This window comes from Biomphalaria glabrata, chromosome 3 (assembly GCF_947242115.1).
Source record: "Biomphalaria glabrata chromosome 3, xgBioGlab47.1, whole genome shotgun sequence".
Taxonomy (NCBI): Eukaryota; Metazoa; Mollusca; class Gastropoda; family Planorbidae; genus Biomphalaria; species Biomphalaria glabrata.
In genome coordinates, this window is record NC_074713.1 from 1,435,700 (window position 1) to 1,452,385 (window position 16,686).

The window sequence follows — 16,686 nt, forward strand, 5'->3', positions numbered from 1 at the left end:
TAATTAGCTTTGAGCAAATACTATAAACTGATCTTAAAAAGACATATACAGTTTCATAGTACTAAAAATAGATTTCTAGATATTTCTGAGTTGAATGTATAAACAAGGGAAGACAACAATCGGGGTCGTTCAGTTTTCAAAGAAGTTTATGGTGTCTACTTGTGTGAATGTGGTATAATTAAATTCTATTGAGGATTTGTGGAATGTGTTCAATATTTTCCTGATTCTAAGTTACATGCATATTTTATATTACATTTAAAATTCGTTTTTCCACTTAACTAAATATCTCCGGCAGTACGGTGGAATTAGGATTGCACCAGTGATACAATGGACCTCATTCACCAATCGTAAACAAGCAAGATTTTGCCACGTGGTTTTCTATCTCTTCTATACAAATTACGATCTAATTTTAATACACAGTGGCTGTCACGTGACAGTTGTTTTTCGTTGTTTTTATCAATATGATCACGTGACTAAATATTGTTTGTTTACGATTGGTGAATGAGGTCCATTCTGAAAAGTTACGTACTATATGCTAACCCTACAACGTCGTGTTATTGTCTCATTATACAGTTGGTATGGTGCAGAAATAGGCCAGCATACTCCAAATTCTCTTTGAAATGTAAACTTTGTGTCCGATGAAAGAATCAATAGAATACATCAATTAGAATATTCATATTTTTTGTTTGTTAACCAGCTGCAGGACATTATTAGATAATAAGCAAAAACATGATCACCATATTGTTAACTTAAAAAGCTAATTTATTACTTTGTTAAACCACCCTTTCTTATATCGTGTGTAAGTTATCATTAATGTGTCAACATCTAGAATAACAGAAAAAAAAATTAAAAGATGTAGTCAAAATAGCAAAATTATTTTAAAAATTAAAACCAATAGCGCAAATTCTGAGGTTTCCTTTTAAAAAAAAAAAAAAAATATTTAGTACCTGTCTATGGAGGCTTATCAACTATTGATTTGGAAAAAACGGTCATGGTAACTGTAAACAATGATGTCTTTTCAAATAAAAACAACAAAAGGTGCTCTCGTTTGAATTCGAGCTTCAGGTCTCGAGACTCGATTGAAAGCCGACTTGCTACCCACTAAGTTTTTCAAGTATCTTGGATCCACAATTCAAGGTGACCTGTCTCTAGAAGAGAAGATAAAAAAAAACGCATAGGGAAGGCTGCCTCGACCTTCGCTAGACTCAGGTCAAGAATTTGGGAAAACCAGAAGCTCACTACAGCGACCAAAATGGAGGTCTACAAGGCATGCGTTTTGAGTTCTCTACTGTATGGCAGTGAGTCGTGGACCGCCTACGCAAAGCAAGAGAGAAAACTCAACTCATTCCATTTGCGCTGTCTCCGAAGGATCTTGAAAATCACATGGATAGGAAGAGTGCGCAATATGAAATCCTTGCACGAACAGGTATACCCAGCATCTTTACAGTCCTCAGACAACACCGCCCGGACATGTTTGGCGGATGGAGGACAATCGCATCCCGAAAGTCATTCTCTACTGGCATCTCGCATCTTGCTCAAGAAAAACTGGTCACCTCCACCTCCGTTACGTTGATGTGATAAAACGGGACTTCAAATCAGTGAACATTGATACTGACCGTAGGGAAGACATAGCCTTAGACCGAACTAGTTGGAGAGAGACGGTGACCAAGAAAGCTATAGACAGCGAAAAAACATGGGCCTCAGCTCTGGAAGAAAAGCGTTCCATGCGAAAAATGGCCAGCTCCTCTACCACCAAGTAGAAAGCCACCTTAGCCTACACTATATGTGGACGGGAGTGTCTCTCCAAAATAGGGCTCCACAGCCACATGAAAAAGAGTTCAAGATGAACCATAGTCGTTCTACACTGAAGGGGGCCAACATAAGAATAGAAGTTTTTTTTGTAGACAATTCTCTACGAACAGTTTATATCCCATAAGCATAGTACATTTTCTAAATAAAAAAAGTAATTAGTTACGAAAAAGGAATTAATTAATTGGTTAATTTTTGGATTGATTCATGTACTGTTATTGACAATGAATAATTGTGCAAATTTAAACTTGATCCGAGAATTGGAAGTGGGAGAAATGTCTTGTAAAAAATTCCAGCCAGAAAGAAAGACGGAGGGAGTGAATAAATGTAAGCTTTGTAAATGAGCTTTGTAAACCCCTTCTTCCCTAGTGCTATTAGAGCATGGAATGAGTTGCCTTAGCTAGCCAGGAAAACCAGTGACTTGGCGGAGTTTAGGTCATTGGTTAATATGCATGACTGAATGCATGACGCATAGGAAGTAATCATCTTCCTTTTTTAATTCACGTCTGTATTATATAAGATGAGAAGATAAGATAAAAAAAAAAGACAACATCTAATTTATTTTCTAGTTAATTGGAGGATGGCTGCCTGGTCGTGCGGTTTGCGCGCTGTGCTGTCGTTTGAATTTATCGATGGTCCAGGGTTCAAACCCTGCCCGCTCCCATCCCCCGTCGTCCTGCGGGAGGTTTGGACTAGGAAGTAAACTATCTTCCACTCTGAAGGAACATCCGAAACATGTCAAACATTTTACAAACATTTTACAAACACATATTAATGGCAATGTCTTCGGTTCCGAAGATTAAGGATGAGTGCCGTGTTTCACGTGACTACGCAAACACAGCAGTTGCTGCGACCTGCCTAAAGGAGATGTGTTTAATTAGGTCTATCTATAAAAATACGTATTAGCTTAGCATTTATCTAATCACCAGACACCAGGTAGCAGACAACTAATTCCCCCCCCCCCACCCCACCCCACCCCCTCTTTTACACCTCGACTTAATACTTAGTCTGTGATCGCTTTCTGGGGGGGGGGGGGAGGATTATCTAGTTTCACGCGCTGGAGTCACGCGGGGAGCGGAGATGAATGGAGAAGGGGGGGGGGAGGGGAACAAGGTTCCATCCACACCTGTTGAGAGGAATCTATTTGGCCACTTCTTTCATGATCTATGGCGTCCCTCCAACTTTCTTGATGTCTAGCGCCTGTCTCTAGAGAACTAGGGAACTAGAGAGACTCCACGAATGACAGGACAGTTTCAATGGCGTAGATAATTCAGAGGTCGTGGTTTAAGTCCAGGAAAAAAAAAAAAAAGTTTTTAAAATTTTAGGTGCTAGCAGAAAGCAAGTTTGTCTAAATTTGAACAAAACAAACAAAAACAAACAACAACAGTGAAATGTTGTTAAGGCATAGTAAGCAAACGTACACCCAGATACATACGCATGTTTTGAGAGAGAGAGAGAGAGAGAGAGGGGGGGGGGATGAGAGGAGAGAGAGGGGGGAAGAGAGGAGAGAGAGAGGGGGGAAGAGAGGAGAGAGAGGGGGATGAAGGGAGGGAGAGACAGAGAGGAGGAGTGAGATGGGGAGGGCGGGATGAGAGGAGAGAGAGAGGGGGGAAGAGAGGAGAGAGAGAGGGGGGAGAGAGGAGAGAGAGGGATGAAGGGAGGGAGAGACAGAGAGGAGGAGAGAGATGGGGAGGGCGGGAAGAGAGGAGAGAGAGAGGGGGGAAGAGAGGAGAGAGAGAGGGGGGGGAGAGAGGAGAGAGAGGGATGAAGGGAGGGAGAGACAGAGAGGAGGAGAGAGATGGGGAAGGCGGGAAGAAAGAGTTGAAGAGAGACGTAGAGATGTGGTTGAAAAGAGAGAGGAAGAGAGTGGAAAGACTAGAGGAAGAGAGAGAAAAGACACAGAGAGTAGGGGGGGGGAGATAAGGATGAAGAGAATGAGAGATGGAAAGAAAGAGATAAAAGAGAGGAAAGAGTAAGGAGAGAAAGAGGGGTGGTGTGGGAGAGAAAGAGTGGGATAGAAAACTCTTTATTACACACACACACAGACACTACGACAGCTTTACAAACAAAAACATCTATCTTACTTTCAACCCCCCACACCCGCTTCCAATTCACCTCTCAGTGGTAGCAGACGACCAAACTAACAAACACAGAGTCTCACTCAGCTTCACTCGCCAGTCATTTCCGCGGGTGTTCCCATGGAGACCACTCGGATGTTTCCAATTGAGCTGCACTTCAAAGATGGCGGCATGTCCCTTTACGTCACAGCGGAAGTCTTGCCAGATTTTCTGTACGCGCGTGTTAGTGTGAGTACTGATACCTGATCACAACAAACAATACATCATGCACTTGGAGCAATCAAGTGAGCTGAGGACTACTTGAAAAATAAACAGTGAAGGCATGGAGGCGGCCACAGAGCTCTAAGTCTTACACGCTGGAATTTAAAACCATAGATGAGATTCCAGTTGTTGTTTTTTTTCGGAGTTTTATGGAGATCTTTCCAAAACTTCATAAATCTATGTTCTGTTGGAAGTTTCAAAGTTGTTTTTTTTAGCGGCCCCCGAAAGGGGAAAAGACGCTATTAGTTTTGTGTGGCCTGTCTGTCCGTCCGTCCGTCCCGTTTAGATCTCGTAAACTAGAAAAGATATTGAAAATCCGACATCATAATATTTTAGACCATTCAAAGTTCTAATGCAACGGCTAATTTTTTCTTTGCTGAAAGCGAAAAATCTAATTTTTTAAATCACTTATGCAAGCAGTTTTTTAATAAAAATACACCACTTTTACAACTATTCACTATCAATAGTAACAAACACTTTAAGGCTCTTTTTTAGGGGAGATATCCATTTACCCTATTTTTAACACATTTATGCAAACGGTTGTAGATTTATTATCAAAAATTTTTATTTTTTCTATTGTTAAGTTATGAAAGTTCTGTTATACTAAATACTATATTTACAACAAACAAAGTTTACTATTTTATTTTTTAAAGAGAAAAAAACTATTTAGAACGCATATAAGTCAGACATAATTTAAAACAACAATTAATAAGTAGTTTTTCATAGTATCGCGTAAACTGCGGTATACTGTACCTGCTATAGAACACCTAACTATAGAATTTTTTTTAATTTTTTTTTTGTACGGAAATGTTTTATTCTTGAGGAATAAGAGATTGGCCCTTTACAAAACAATTAGATCAATTAGATATTCATTATAAGACATCAGTTAGGCCAGGTTCACATCTAACTTCACATTAACTTTCACCTATCCTTTGGTCTGCTGGACCGCTGGGGCACCACACAAGATCTGTTAACCTTTTTTTCTCCATTATTTTCTGTCATTTGACTTACTTTGATAGAATTTCATCCTGATAATATTGAAACCATCCATTTTACCTGCCTGGGTGGACCACTTCGGGGGCCGATTTTCAGTTTGTGTTTCCACACAAACTCTCTTTGTAACCTAGTTTTATTCTCTTAGGTTTTCTGAAACACTTTTTAAAGTTTAAATCAAAAGAGATTTGTAGTGGTCCTAGTAACTTCATGTACACTTGTACTTCACGTGCTACGCTCTTGTGCATGCTCCATTGTCTTCCTGTGATAGCGAGAGTCGACTAGAAGGTGGCCACACTTTTGTCATCATTGTATCTATAATAAAGAAATGCCATTAGCGAACTGCTCACTCCATATGTCCCTAAGAGAACCCTGCGCTCAATGGACTCAACGCTTCTAGTGGTGCCACGTTTCTCCCTCAAAAGCTACGGTCTGCTGGCTTTTTCAGTACAAATACCAAAGGTTTGGAACTCACTCCCCGTGGATCTCAGTCAGACAGACAGACAAGCTACACTACATTCATGAAGAACATTAAGACCTATCTGTTTAAAACCTTTTAGATTAGTTTGTCATTTTAGCTCTCGTGTTTAAGTTTGTAATGCTATCACAGCACCTTGAGCCTACATCATGTTTGTTAACTGCACTCCATAAATTAAATTATTATTATTATTATTATTAATTATTACTTGCTCTGAAAACATGAAAAATTTAAATATTAAAGTGAAACTGAAAGTTTGCGGAAAACGTGTGCAGATGACAAACTAAAGAGAAATGAAGAATTTTGTACAATGAAAAGTCGGAGCGGGAAACGCAGCGGAGGGGTGGGGCTTTATTTAACTGGTTTATTTAAAAACGAGAAGCCAAAGTGCGTGGAACGGGAAAATTTTTGGGGGCAAACTTTTGGTTTAAAAAAAAAAATAAACTCAGAGGCGGCCCCCGTGAGTACCGCGTGTTGATAAGAGTCTCCGAGATGCGTTGTGGTATAGAAACACCATTATTTATCTAAGATACACTTCAGGACAGAAGACTACTGTTTACAATACCTCTATTCAAGTCACAACTTCATGGAGGGAACCGGGGTGGAACCTGGATACGGATCTCAAAAACGGCTCTAACGATTTTCATAGAAAATTTAACAGTTGACGTATATCGTTAAGAATAAAATTGCTAGCTCGTTGGCCACACTGGGAAAACTCTAGTTTAACCGTTATAATTTTTTAAATAAAAAAAAAGAAGAAATAAATTTAAATTTGGCTAGAGAACTAGGTCTATATCTAATCTAGATCGAAGGGTTTCGAAAGGTATATCGCGTTCTTGAAAAGACTCTCGCGTTCGGGAATTTCCGAATGTTACGCATTATTGATTCAAGATTTTAATAAATTAATTTTCAGGAAAATTGTCCGCCTCGTCTTCTAGATATAAAAAGACTATCATTGGAATATTTTAAAGGCGCGTAGATCTATACAAATACTAGATGGCTGCCTGGTCGTGCGGTTTGCGCGCTGGACTGTCGTTCTGATTTATCGACGGTCGAGTGTTCAAACCCTGCCCGCTTCCCATCCCCCGTCGTCCTGCGGGAGGTTTGGACTAGGAAGTAAACTATCTTCAACTCTGAAGGAACATCCGAAACATGTAAAACATACAACATAGTATACCAATACCATCGCTTTATTCGACCAAATTAGACTACAGTAAACAGGTGAATGAAACCAGCACCTTTCGCATAACACTGATGAAGTACTATACACACACATGCACTGGACATGAAACACACACACTGGACATGACCTTCTGACACGCTGGACGCACGCAGGAAAAACACTACAACCAGGATTTTGTCTCGGGTGTATACGAGGGGGGAATGGGTAGGGGTAAAAATGTTACATTGTTTTTTAAATCCAACATTCATTGTTAAGAGAAACACAACCACTCTATAAGTTGTAGAAAGGAGGTCTTGTGTTTAAAAAATTTTTTTTTTAATCGTAGTGGATTTGTACGAAGTTCAAAGGCTTATGTAATTAATTTGAATAACAAAAACGGTTTAAAAAGTCATCGTTGCACTTTGCAAGATACAAAATATCGAGAGACCGATTACTTTGTTGAGATCTGAGTGTGACAGACGGACGGACGGACGAACAGAAAGACCACACAAAACTAAATGCGGCTTTTTTTTTTCTAAGTTCGCTAACATAACATCTATCTATCTATCTATCTATCTATCTATCTATCTATCTATCTATCTATCTATCTATCTATCTATCTATCTATCTATCTATCTATCTATCTATCTATTTATGTGTCTTTGAGAAAAAAAAATTCTGTCTGTCTGTCTGTCTGTCTTGTCTCTTCTCTCCAGCTTCACCTTTTTATAAGGACATGCACTTTAGTTTACAATTCTCCACCGCATTGTTGATTAAAGAAGAAAACAATGTTTTGACAACAATAATCGTTCGCTTATTTTGGCCTCCAAATTCATTTGCCAGGATCTACAATGTGCCAGAATGTACATTATGTTGAGCTGAAAACGAGTGCCTGGCATGAGGACGTCTAGCTGAGCCTATCAGAAGACAGACCCCCGGGTGGCAAGTAATTAACGGTAATTGCGTGTAATCCTCCGAAATAAAAACCATATCATCCTAATTCCGTGACACCCATGGAGCAAGCGAAAAGGGGGGCGGGCGAGAACAATCCAATAGTCTGCTGCTAACAATGTTTTGGGTGAATTATGGGAAGCTTCAGTTTCGATGGGCGGAAGTTACGTCATAAAATAAAGCGTACTCTCTTATCCTGCTTTAATAATCATATTAGTTTCATTCAGTTGGGTAAGAGGGACAAGACTTTCCCTACAGTTATTTTTAGTTTTGCTTTGGCCCTCTTGTTATTTCAACCATGATATATCACTCAACTTTCTTTTTACAATTCACGCTGTCTGTCTGTCTGTCTGGTAAAAAGTTCGTACCTGATATTTCTCCCACCCAATCTCGGATTAAGCTGAAATTTTGCACAATTTGTTTTACTTATAAGTGACAACACAAGAATCAATTAAAAAAAAACAACAACAACATTCAGTTATTTATCTATTGGTAATTAATTATTTTGTTTGGTATCTTGAACAAGGGAAAGAAATTGTACTTGACAGATGTGGTGGTATAAGTTGAATTAGTCCCCCTTGAGGATTCGTGCCCTGAGTGAAAATTTTTCTTATACATAAAAAAAAAGAACATGTAAACCTTCACAAAGATACCCCCCTTCTTCCCTCCCCCTTTCACAACTCCAGACAAGTGATAGGAGCGCATTGAGAAAGCTAAAAGCTAAACAAAAACAAACAAAAAAAAATGGAAAAAATATTTCTAATAGCAAAGATTTATTATGTCAAATTCCCAGTGAATACAGTTACATTTAATGTAAGCGTTATTTTTTTAAAAAGTATTTAAAAAAAATGTTTTTCTTATTTTAATTTTAGAAGAAAATAAATAAATAAACTGAAAAAAAAAACAACAACACAACATTTGTTTAGAATTCACGGCCTTGGTACGAGATTCGTGTCGATAGTGCGAATCGAATACCAAACAGCATATCAAACAGCATACCAAACAGCATACCAAACAGCATACCAAACAACATACGAAAGAGTCGTTATTATGAGTGTCAAATGTGAAGTCAATATTTCTGTAAACGGTTACAGTAGACACCAAAAGCTCGCCTTGCTTGCCATAGCTCCAGGCTTTTGTCTTTCTTTAGAAGAAGTAGATCTCCGGATGAACTGAACTCAAAACATGCTCAGGGGCGAGAATAACTTTCCAAATAGTTAAAAGTTCATTGATCGCCTCCACTTGAGGGTATGTCTACCAAGCAGTGGTTCTCATCACACATCTGTAATGCTCTGAGACCTGGGTGCTCTATCGAAGTCATTTAAGACTCCTCGAATATTTCCATCATAGCGGCCCATAATGGGCGAACGCTGTGAGGGCTACCCTGCAATTAACCACAATGGACGTACGCTGTGAGGACTACCTTACATTTAACCATAATGGGCGTACGCTGGCAGGATTACCTTACATTTAACAATAATGGGCGTACGCTGGCAGGATTACCTTACATTTAACTATAATGGGCGTACGCTGGAGGGACTACCTTGCATTTAACCATAATGGGCGTATTCTCGCAGGACAAGCTTACAATTAACCATAATGAACGTACGCTGTGAGGACTACCTTACAATTAAACATAATGGGCGTACGCTGTGAGGACTACCTTACATTTAACAATAATGGGCGTACGCTGGAAGGACTACCTTACATTTAACCATAATGGGAGTACGCTGGCAGAACTACCTTACAATTAACCATAGTGGGCTTACTCTGACAGGACTACCTTACATTTAACACATAATGGGCGTACGGAACTACCTTTCAATTAACAATTATTTTTTTAATTAGAAAAAAAAAGTTTATGCAACTAGAACAGTTTGTTTTGTTAAAACTCAGATCTGCTTCTGCTAAACGTTACGTTTCCCGCCTTACGAAAACATTCGTTACGTCACAAAGCTGTCATGCTCTAACTAAGTCTCAAGTTCCACAGCTCACAATAAAGTTTCTCGTCTGCTTGCACTTAGACATCGGCTATTGAATGTTCTGCGTGTATTCGAGTCTGTGTTACATTTGCCCTTCTTCAAACAGAAGCCCACACAAATTTGACTTCGATGTGCAGGCGAGAATTTAAACAACAAAAAAAAAAAAAAAAATGGCGGGAAATGTAATGAGTGAAAGCTGCAGATTATAACAAAACCGAGAAGAGCAGACGACAAGTCAAGGATGATGAAACGGTTGCACTCCAGACAGACCTGCTGCTGGCAGAGCTTATTGCCCTAGTGTTGTGGAGTGTTTGTTTCCTAGGTGATACGGAAAGGGAGTATTTATTGTTAGTCGTAGAGATAGAGCATTAATTTAATATTATCCTTGTAGAATGATGCAAGAGAAGCGGCCCTGTCGTAAGCTGTGCTAAGTACGCCAGACGACTCCAGGAAGCCTAAGGGTACAGACGTGTTTTTATTCTTAGATTTGTTTGAATATCAGTTTATTCAACTTCATTCATTTATTCAACTTACTTATCCAACTTACTTATTCAACTTACAACTTCATCTTAAATTAAATTTGCATTGGAATAAGAGTTGTATTTAGTTTTGTTGACAAAGAAGTTATCCAATTTATTTCAAATTTTGTAAGCTAAAATATTCTACGTCAACAGCGGTTAAGTAGTCTACCAGCAGTTTGGAGCTGTAAGTCATCGACCGCCAGCTACACCTAGACGAGTCAAATTCAGAAATGTGGTCAGTTGCTGGAACATACAGATCTAGCTGATCAGTGCGAAACAAATAAAAGACTTGATTCAATCAGTCTAGAGCAGGCATGTCAAATTCGTTAAGGTGTATGGGCCGCATAAAAAAACTTACTGTAGCCTGAGGGGCCGCAGCCAAATATTAGTTGCAAAACAGCCTACTAGTTTAATGTAAATTAGAAACAATACAATAGAATACAATAATTAATGACATACCTGTCCCTTAGTTAGCTAAATTTGTAGTATCATATCGTAATTAAAAATTACTATGATTGCGCATTTTTTTCTTTGTCCTGATGCTTGACATCTTTCTGGGATACAAGTTTATTAATATCGGGTGGAAGTTTATTTGTCACTGACGACAAATTTTGATCAGATAATCTCGAACGGTGAGGTGTTTTTGTAGCTTTCATTATAGAAAAGGTAAATTGTACTGCAATATCAAGTGTTATTTCTCAAAATCATCCTCGCTTGTTGTGGCGTTATGCATAGAACAAGAAGCTCCTCGTGTATCTCAGAATTCCTGTCACAGGCCCATATAAATATAGCCAACTGTGCTACACCAGTTACATCAGTTGACTCATCGAGAGCCAATGAAAATAAGTCAAAAACTATTTTGTTCTTTAATTGTTCACGCGAGCTGATTGACATGCCATTTATTCTCTCTGCCACAGTGTTCCTAGGTAACGCAATTACTTTGAATACTTTCACCTTTTCTGGACACATTACTTCGGCAGCTTTAACGACACACTCCTTCAGAAAATCACGTTCACTAAATGGTCTGCTATGGCTTGCAATTAAGTTTGACAATATGTAACTGGCTTTCACTGCAGACTTACTCTCGTTGTTCAGTTTAACAAATACTATTTTTCCATTCAAGTAGCTTGTCATCTTTTATTTTCCAGCGTAATAGTTTAACCATATTTCGATAATTTTTTAGGTAGCCTAGCGGGCCGCATGCAGGGTGGTCGCGGGCCTCATGCGGCCCCCGAACGCCGTGTTTGACATGACTGGTCTAGAGAATGTGTAGTGTGACAGGCCTTGACCTTGTAGTTGTACGATGGCTGTCTGACTTGGACAGATTACTCAGGAGATGTTTGAGTTTCTTGTACCGCGTATTAGATGCGTTTAAAATACTTAGGAAAAAGATCCACACACTTAACAAGATGTGAGGACCAAACCCAGACCGTTAGATACTTGAATTAAGTTTAATGTATAAAGGCCACAGTCGCGTCTCTGTCCGTAATAAGATGATGTCATCTTGAACTCCTAACACCGACTAATAATAACATCAATACACTAGAACCCACTAATCCGTGACGTCACTAAATGTCGTGTTTAAAGTCCGTCAACTCTGGTGCGTCTCTATACTAAATGTCTGCTGTGTTTCGATTCGTTCAATAATACTTGAAAACAGCTTATATACAAATGAGAATAATTTCAAAACAGCTTTATTCAAAATGAATTAATTATTGTGAGACAATCTAAAAAACCTAAATATTTTCCACAAGTAAAAAAACGAAACAAACTATGAAAACCTTAGCTTGGAGTTTAAGCGACTATGGAAGTCAACTAAAATAACAGTATACCCTGTCGTTAAATCAACAGAGGGGATAATGACCAACTGACCAGGCAGACACATTCGAGACCCTAAGCCTCCTATTGTCTGAGGTCAATATAGACTCTAGTAGTCTTCTGTTTGTCTCTGACCTCAGAGAAAGAAAGCAGGGCCAATGACACTAGCTCTAGCTGGAATAACCTGACAATGTGGGCAGCCGAAAATTTCGAGGCTCACATAAGTCTCATCAGCCCCACGGGGAGGCACAAAACCCCATTGCAAAGCCCTCAGCCCCCTGAATAACAAAACTGGTAATCATTTAACCACGATAGACGAAATATATATATATTGTTACGATCTTCTCTACCAGGCCTTCTGCAAACACTGCCCAACAACACAACACAGCACATCTAACACAAGAACTTGACAACAAGAGCTTCAAGTAACAAAGTGGCGGTTTAATGACAAATACATCGACAGCCAATTTAACACAATTGGCTACATCAAATTCAAATGCTTTGTTACACTACAGAACTGCCTAACTAAACATTACTAGTGTCTCTAGCTCGTATAGCTACATTTTCGAGGACTCACAAGGTACCACACAGTCCTTAGTGCCTTGCTGTCCTGGACTCAACTGTCCTTTCTTTACACATTGTCTCTCGCCCGTGAAGGCTCTTATAATAATAATAATAATAATAATAATAATAATAATAATCTTTATTATCCGTAAGGAAATTTGTCTTACAATTTGTGCATTACACCAAACAAAAAACATTATAACTATAAGAAACCAAAGTGTACATTCACACCAGACTCACTCATAATTTACATGTGACCACAACACAGGTCATATTTGCGGTCATTAGCAGTACTGTCCCTTGTCTATCGACAGCCGTTGACCTGTGTGATTGGCCTGAGTGGTGTGTATCAGTATGCCGCACACACATTAACCCTTTCAGTCCGCCACTAGAGTTACAACAATATATATATATATATATATACAAGTCGTGTTTATGTGTGACTGACCTTATCAAGACTACACTTAAATAAACAAACGAAAAGACCCCCCCCCCTCCCTCCTTTTTGTTCGTTTTCATCAGGAGTTATATCCCCTCAATCTGTGACGTCAGACAGATTTCATCACATCCGATCAGCGGCGAATAACTCCTGTCTTCCCTGCCGAGGTGTTGACGAGGCGACCATGTATTTAAACTCTGACGGAGATGTCCGACTCGGAACCGGGATTTATAGAGTGTTGATGTGTGAATCTCGGAGTCTGAGAGTTCCCTTGTTAGAGGTAGAAGTCAAGCTGTCGCTATAAATAAAGCGAAAAGCTTGTTTCTTCCCTTGCAGTCACCTTTCGTACTTCAAGAAAAATATCGATGAAAATTTAAATTGACTGATTAATTCCACCTAGGCCCCATATGAACCGTTTTAATACCGAAATTAAAATTTATGCGTATATTAAAAAGTTCTAAAATATCATTAATTATTTAGTATATGAAATAAGCTCATCCTGCTCCTACGATGACACCCTTAGATTGAAAAATAAATTAATTTGATTTGCATTTCTGTCTGTCCGGTAAAAAATTTGATCACGTTATTTCACCTGCACCCTATCTCGGATCAAATTGAAACTTTTTTACAATTATTCATTGCGCCTGACAAAACAAGAAACAATTTTTTAATATACCAATTAGTTTAATAACCATTGGGGATTAATTTTTTTTTTGTTTGGTATCGAACAAAGGAAAGATTTGTACCTGACTGATGTTATTTTACTAGAGGGGGATTGTAAGATGGCGAAGTACCGTTGTTGTGTGCTCCAAAAGAACTAAGTAAACTAGGTCAAGTAAGTCAAGCAAGTCAACTAAGTCAAGCAAGTCAACTAAGTCAAGCAAGTCAACTAAGTCAAGCAAGTCAACTAAGTCAATCAAGTCAACTAAGTCAACTAAGTCAAGTAAGTCATATAAGTCAAGCAAGTCAACTAAGTCAATCAAGTCAAGTAAGTCAACTAAGTCAAGTAAGTCATATAAGTCAAGCAAGTCAACTAAGTCAATCAAGTCAACTAAGTCATATAAGTCAAGTAAGTCAATCAAGTCAAGTAACTCAAGTATTATTGTTCTCAAGAAATAAAAGTCATTCTTTTGGCACTGCCAAATATTCATCAAAAGAGAAACAAATTTCACTGTTTTAAACTGAGGAACTTTTCTGTGATTTGGTACAACTGCACCAGTGTCATCCTTTGGTTGGTACAACACAATTTCACATGCTCTGCTACTTCCCGTTTTATTTTTAGCTATCGGGTCAGCTGTCAAACAAGGTTATTGAAATAAAACTTGGTTTTCACAATTTACATAATATTCTGCAGATATTCGCTTAAGAGCTGCATGTCTTGTCATGTTACTTCGTTAAAACAAATGGGTCGAGGACCTTGACCAACACGCCGCTCGATCCACTAATGTGACATTTCCCTGGCACCCCCAGTAGCTGATTAGGTAGGAGCGTGGCGGTGGGAACAGGGCGTTTTCTGTTCCTTTCTTATCAACCCTGTTAATGGGGCGACCTCATTTCTTGGCCAGGTGTGAATGTTAAGTACACTTACAACTTGACTGACCTTTGACCTATGAACAATACTTAGGATGCTGGGAAAAAATTAGGGAAATATCCATAGAACCAGTCTATGGTGCTGACATTAATTGAGCGCCCTGCAAAATGTCTTTTTCACTAGAGTAAACATAGTTTAGGAAATGAGAAGGCTGACACACTCGCCAAGAGTGGGAGAACTAACGCACAAATAAACTCTGCACTCTATCCAGAAGAATTGAAGAAATGGATAGTAAATAAAATAAATGAGAAATGGACGAGCTCTCATCCAAATCACAAGAAAGATAATGCTTACTATAAGCTATCCCGACAAGACCAGCGTCTAATCTTTCGACTCAGGGACCGGACAGAATGCGACAACACATGTACCGGAAGCTCGGAATTGGAACCAGTGAAATCTGCCCATGTGGACAGTGAAATCTGCCCATGTGGAGTATCACCAGAGAATGCCGACTACGTCCTCCAAAACTGCTCTCTTTACCAAGAGGCCCGTATAAGACACTGGCCCCAAAGCACCCCAATAGAAGGAAAACTATATAGAGAGCTCCCTGATTTGGAAACCACTGCGCAGTTCATCTCATGTATTGATGGTCTAGTCATCTGAACGCTCCAACATAACAATGAGAACGAAGAAGAAGAAGAAACTAGAGTAAAATTTAAGATAAGATAAAACATTTTTATTGTTTTATCTTGTCTTATCTTATATAATACAGACGTTACTTCAAAAAAGAAGATGATTACGTCCTACGCGTCATGCATTTAGTCATGCAAATTAACCAATGACTTAAATTCTGCCACGTCACTGGTTTTCCTGGCTAGCCCAGGCAACCCATTCCATGCTCTAATAGCACTAGGGAAGAAGGAGTATTTGCACAAATTTGTCCTAGCATATGGGACGAGAAATGTGCCTTTAGCTTTGTGTCTTTCAGAGTATTTTATTAAATTTTGTTTCTGTATTTGAAGATTATGGTTCAGTGTTTTATGTATAATTGCTACTTTACTTTTGAGTCTTCTGTCCTGTTCCAGTTTCTATATGTTTTCTTGAGTTGAGGGGCCCAAACGGAGGATGCATATTCTATTATTGGCCTAACCAGGGTTTAATTTGCAAATATTGGAGTTTGGACCTAAAATTGACCACCTCAGTCAAAAGCTCTAACAACTGTAACTCTAATATAGTTTTAAGATTAAGATTGAATAAAAATAAATCTAAGATTATATCATCTACGAGCCGTAGTTTGGGCATTGCTGTAACAGATCTATTTTCTTCTTTATTATTATCAAAGAGAAAAAAGCAAAATCGGGGGTGGGGAGAGGACGAGGTTGCCATTGATTTTTTTTCCCTACTTTTTTTTAAAGGGAAGTAATCCGTCATTTCCAATCTGTTCTCGCCGTTAGAACAGTAGTGCAGCTCAGTCTACCGGAGACCATTCGTTACAGAAAGCCTCAGACCTGTGACGTGGAGACATGCTATTGGTCTAAGCAGCCCACATGTTATGACGTTACAGTTCCAGTGTTCAGTCCGGCACCTTCGGAGGTCACGTTCAGTCTCCTCTACCTCTGAGTGTATGTGAGTGGCCAGATTGGCTGTACTTTTTTGCCAGACGCTACTCAAGCTCTGTAACCCAATGGGAGGCTCGTTGGGGCACCCTTCCTGACTCTTTCACAACTTCGCTCCGTCTATATCCTCGACATTTCTCATTGAGCATAAAAACAGACAACCCAAACAGTCCAATACATCTTCCACAGAGAAACCCTTGCAGTGTGTAGAACAGATTAGTTTAAAAGACAGTTGACTAATTTGTCATATTAGACAATGCTAAGCTATTATATGTGTAGTCGCGCTGGCTAAGCGGTAAAGCGCTTGGCTTCCGAACCGCGATACCGGGTTCGATTCCTGTTGAAGACTGGGATTTTTAATTTCGGTATCTACGTGCGCCTCTGAGTCCACCCAGTTCTTCAGGGAAAAGTAAAGGTAGTTGGTCGTTGTGCTGACCATATGACATCCTCGTTAACCGTGGCCAAAAAAAACCCCAGATTTTT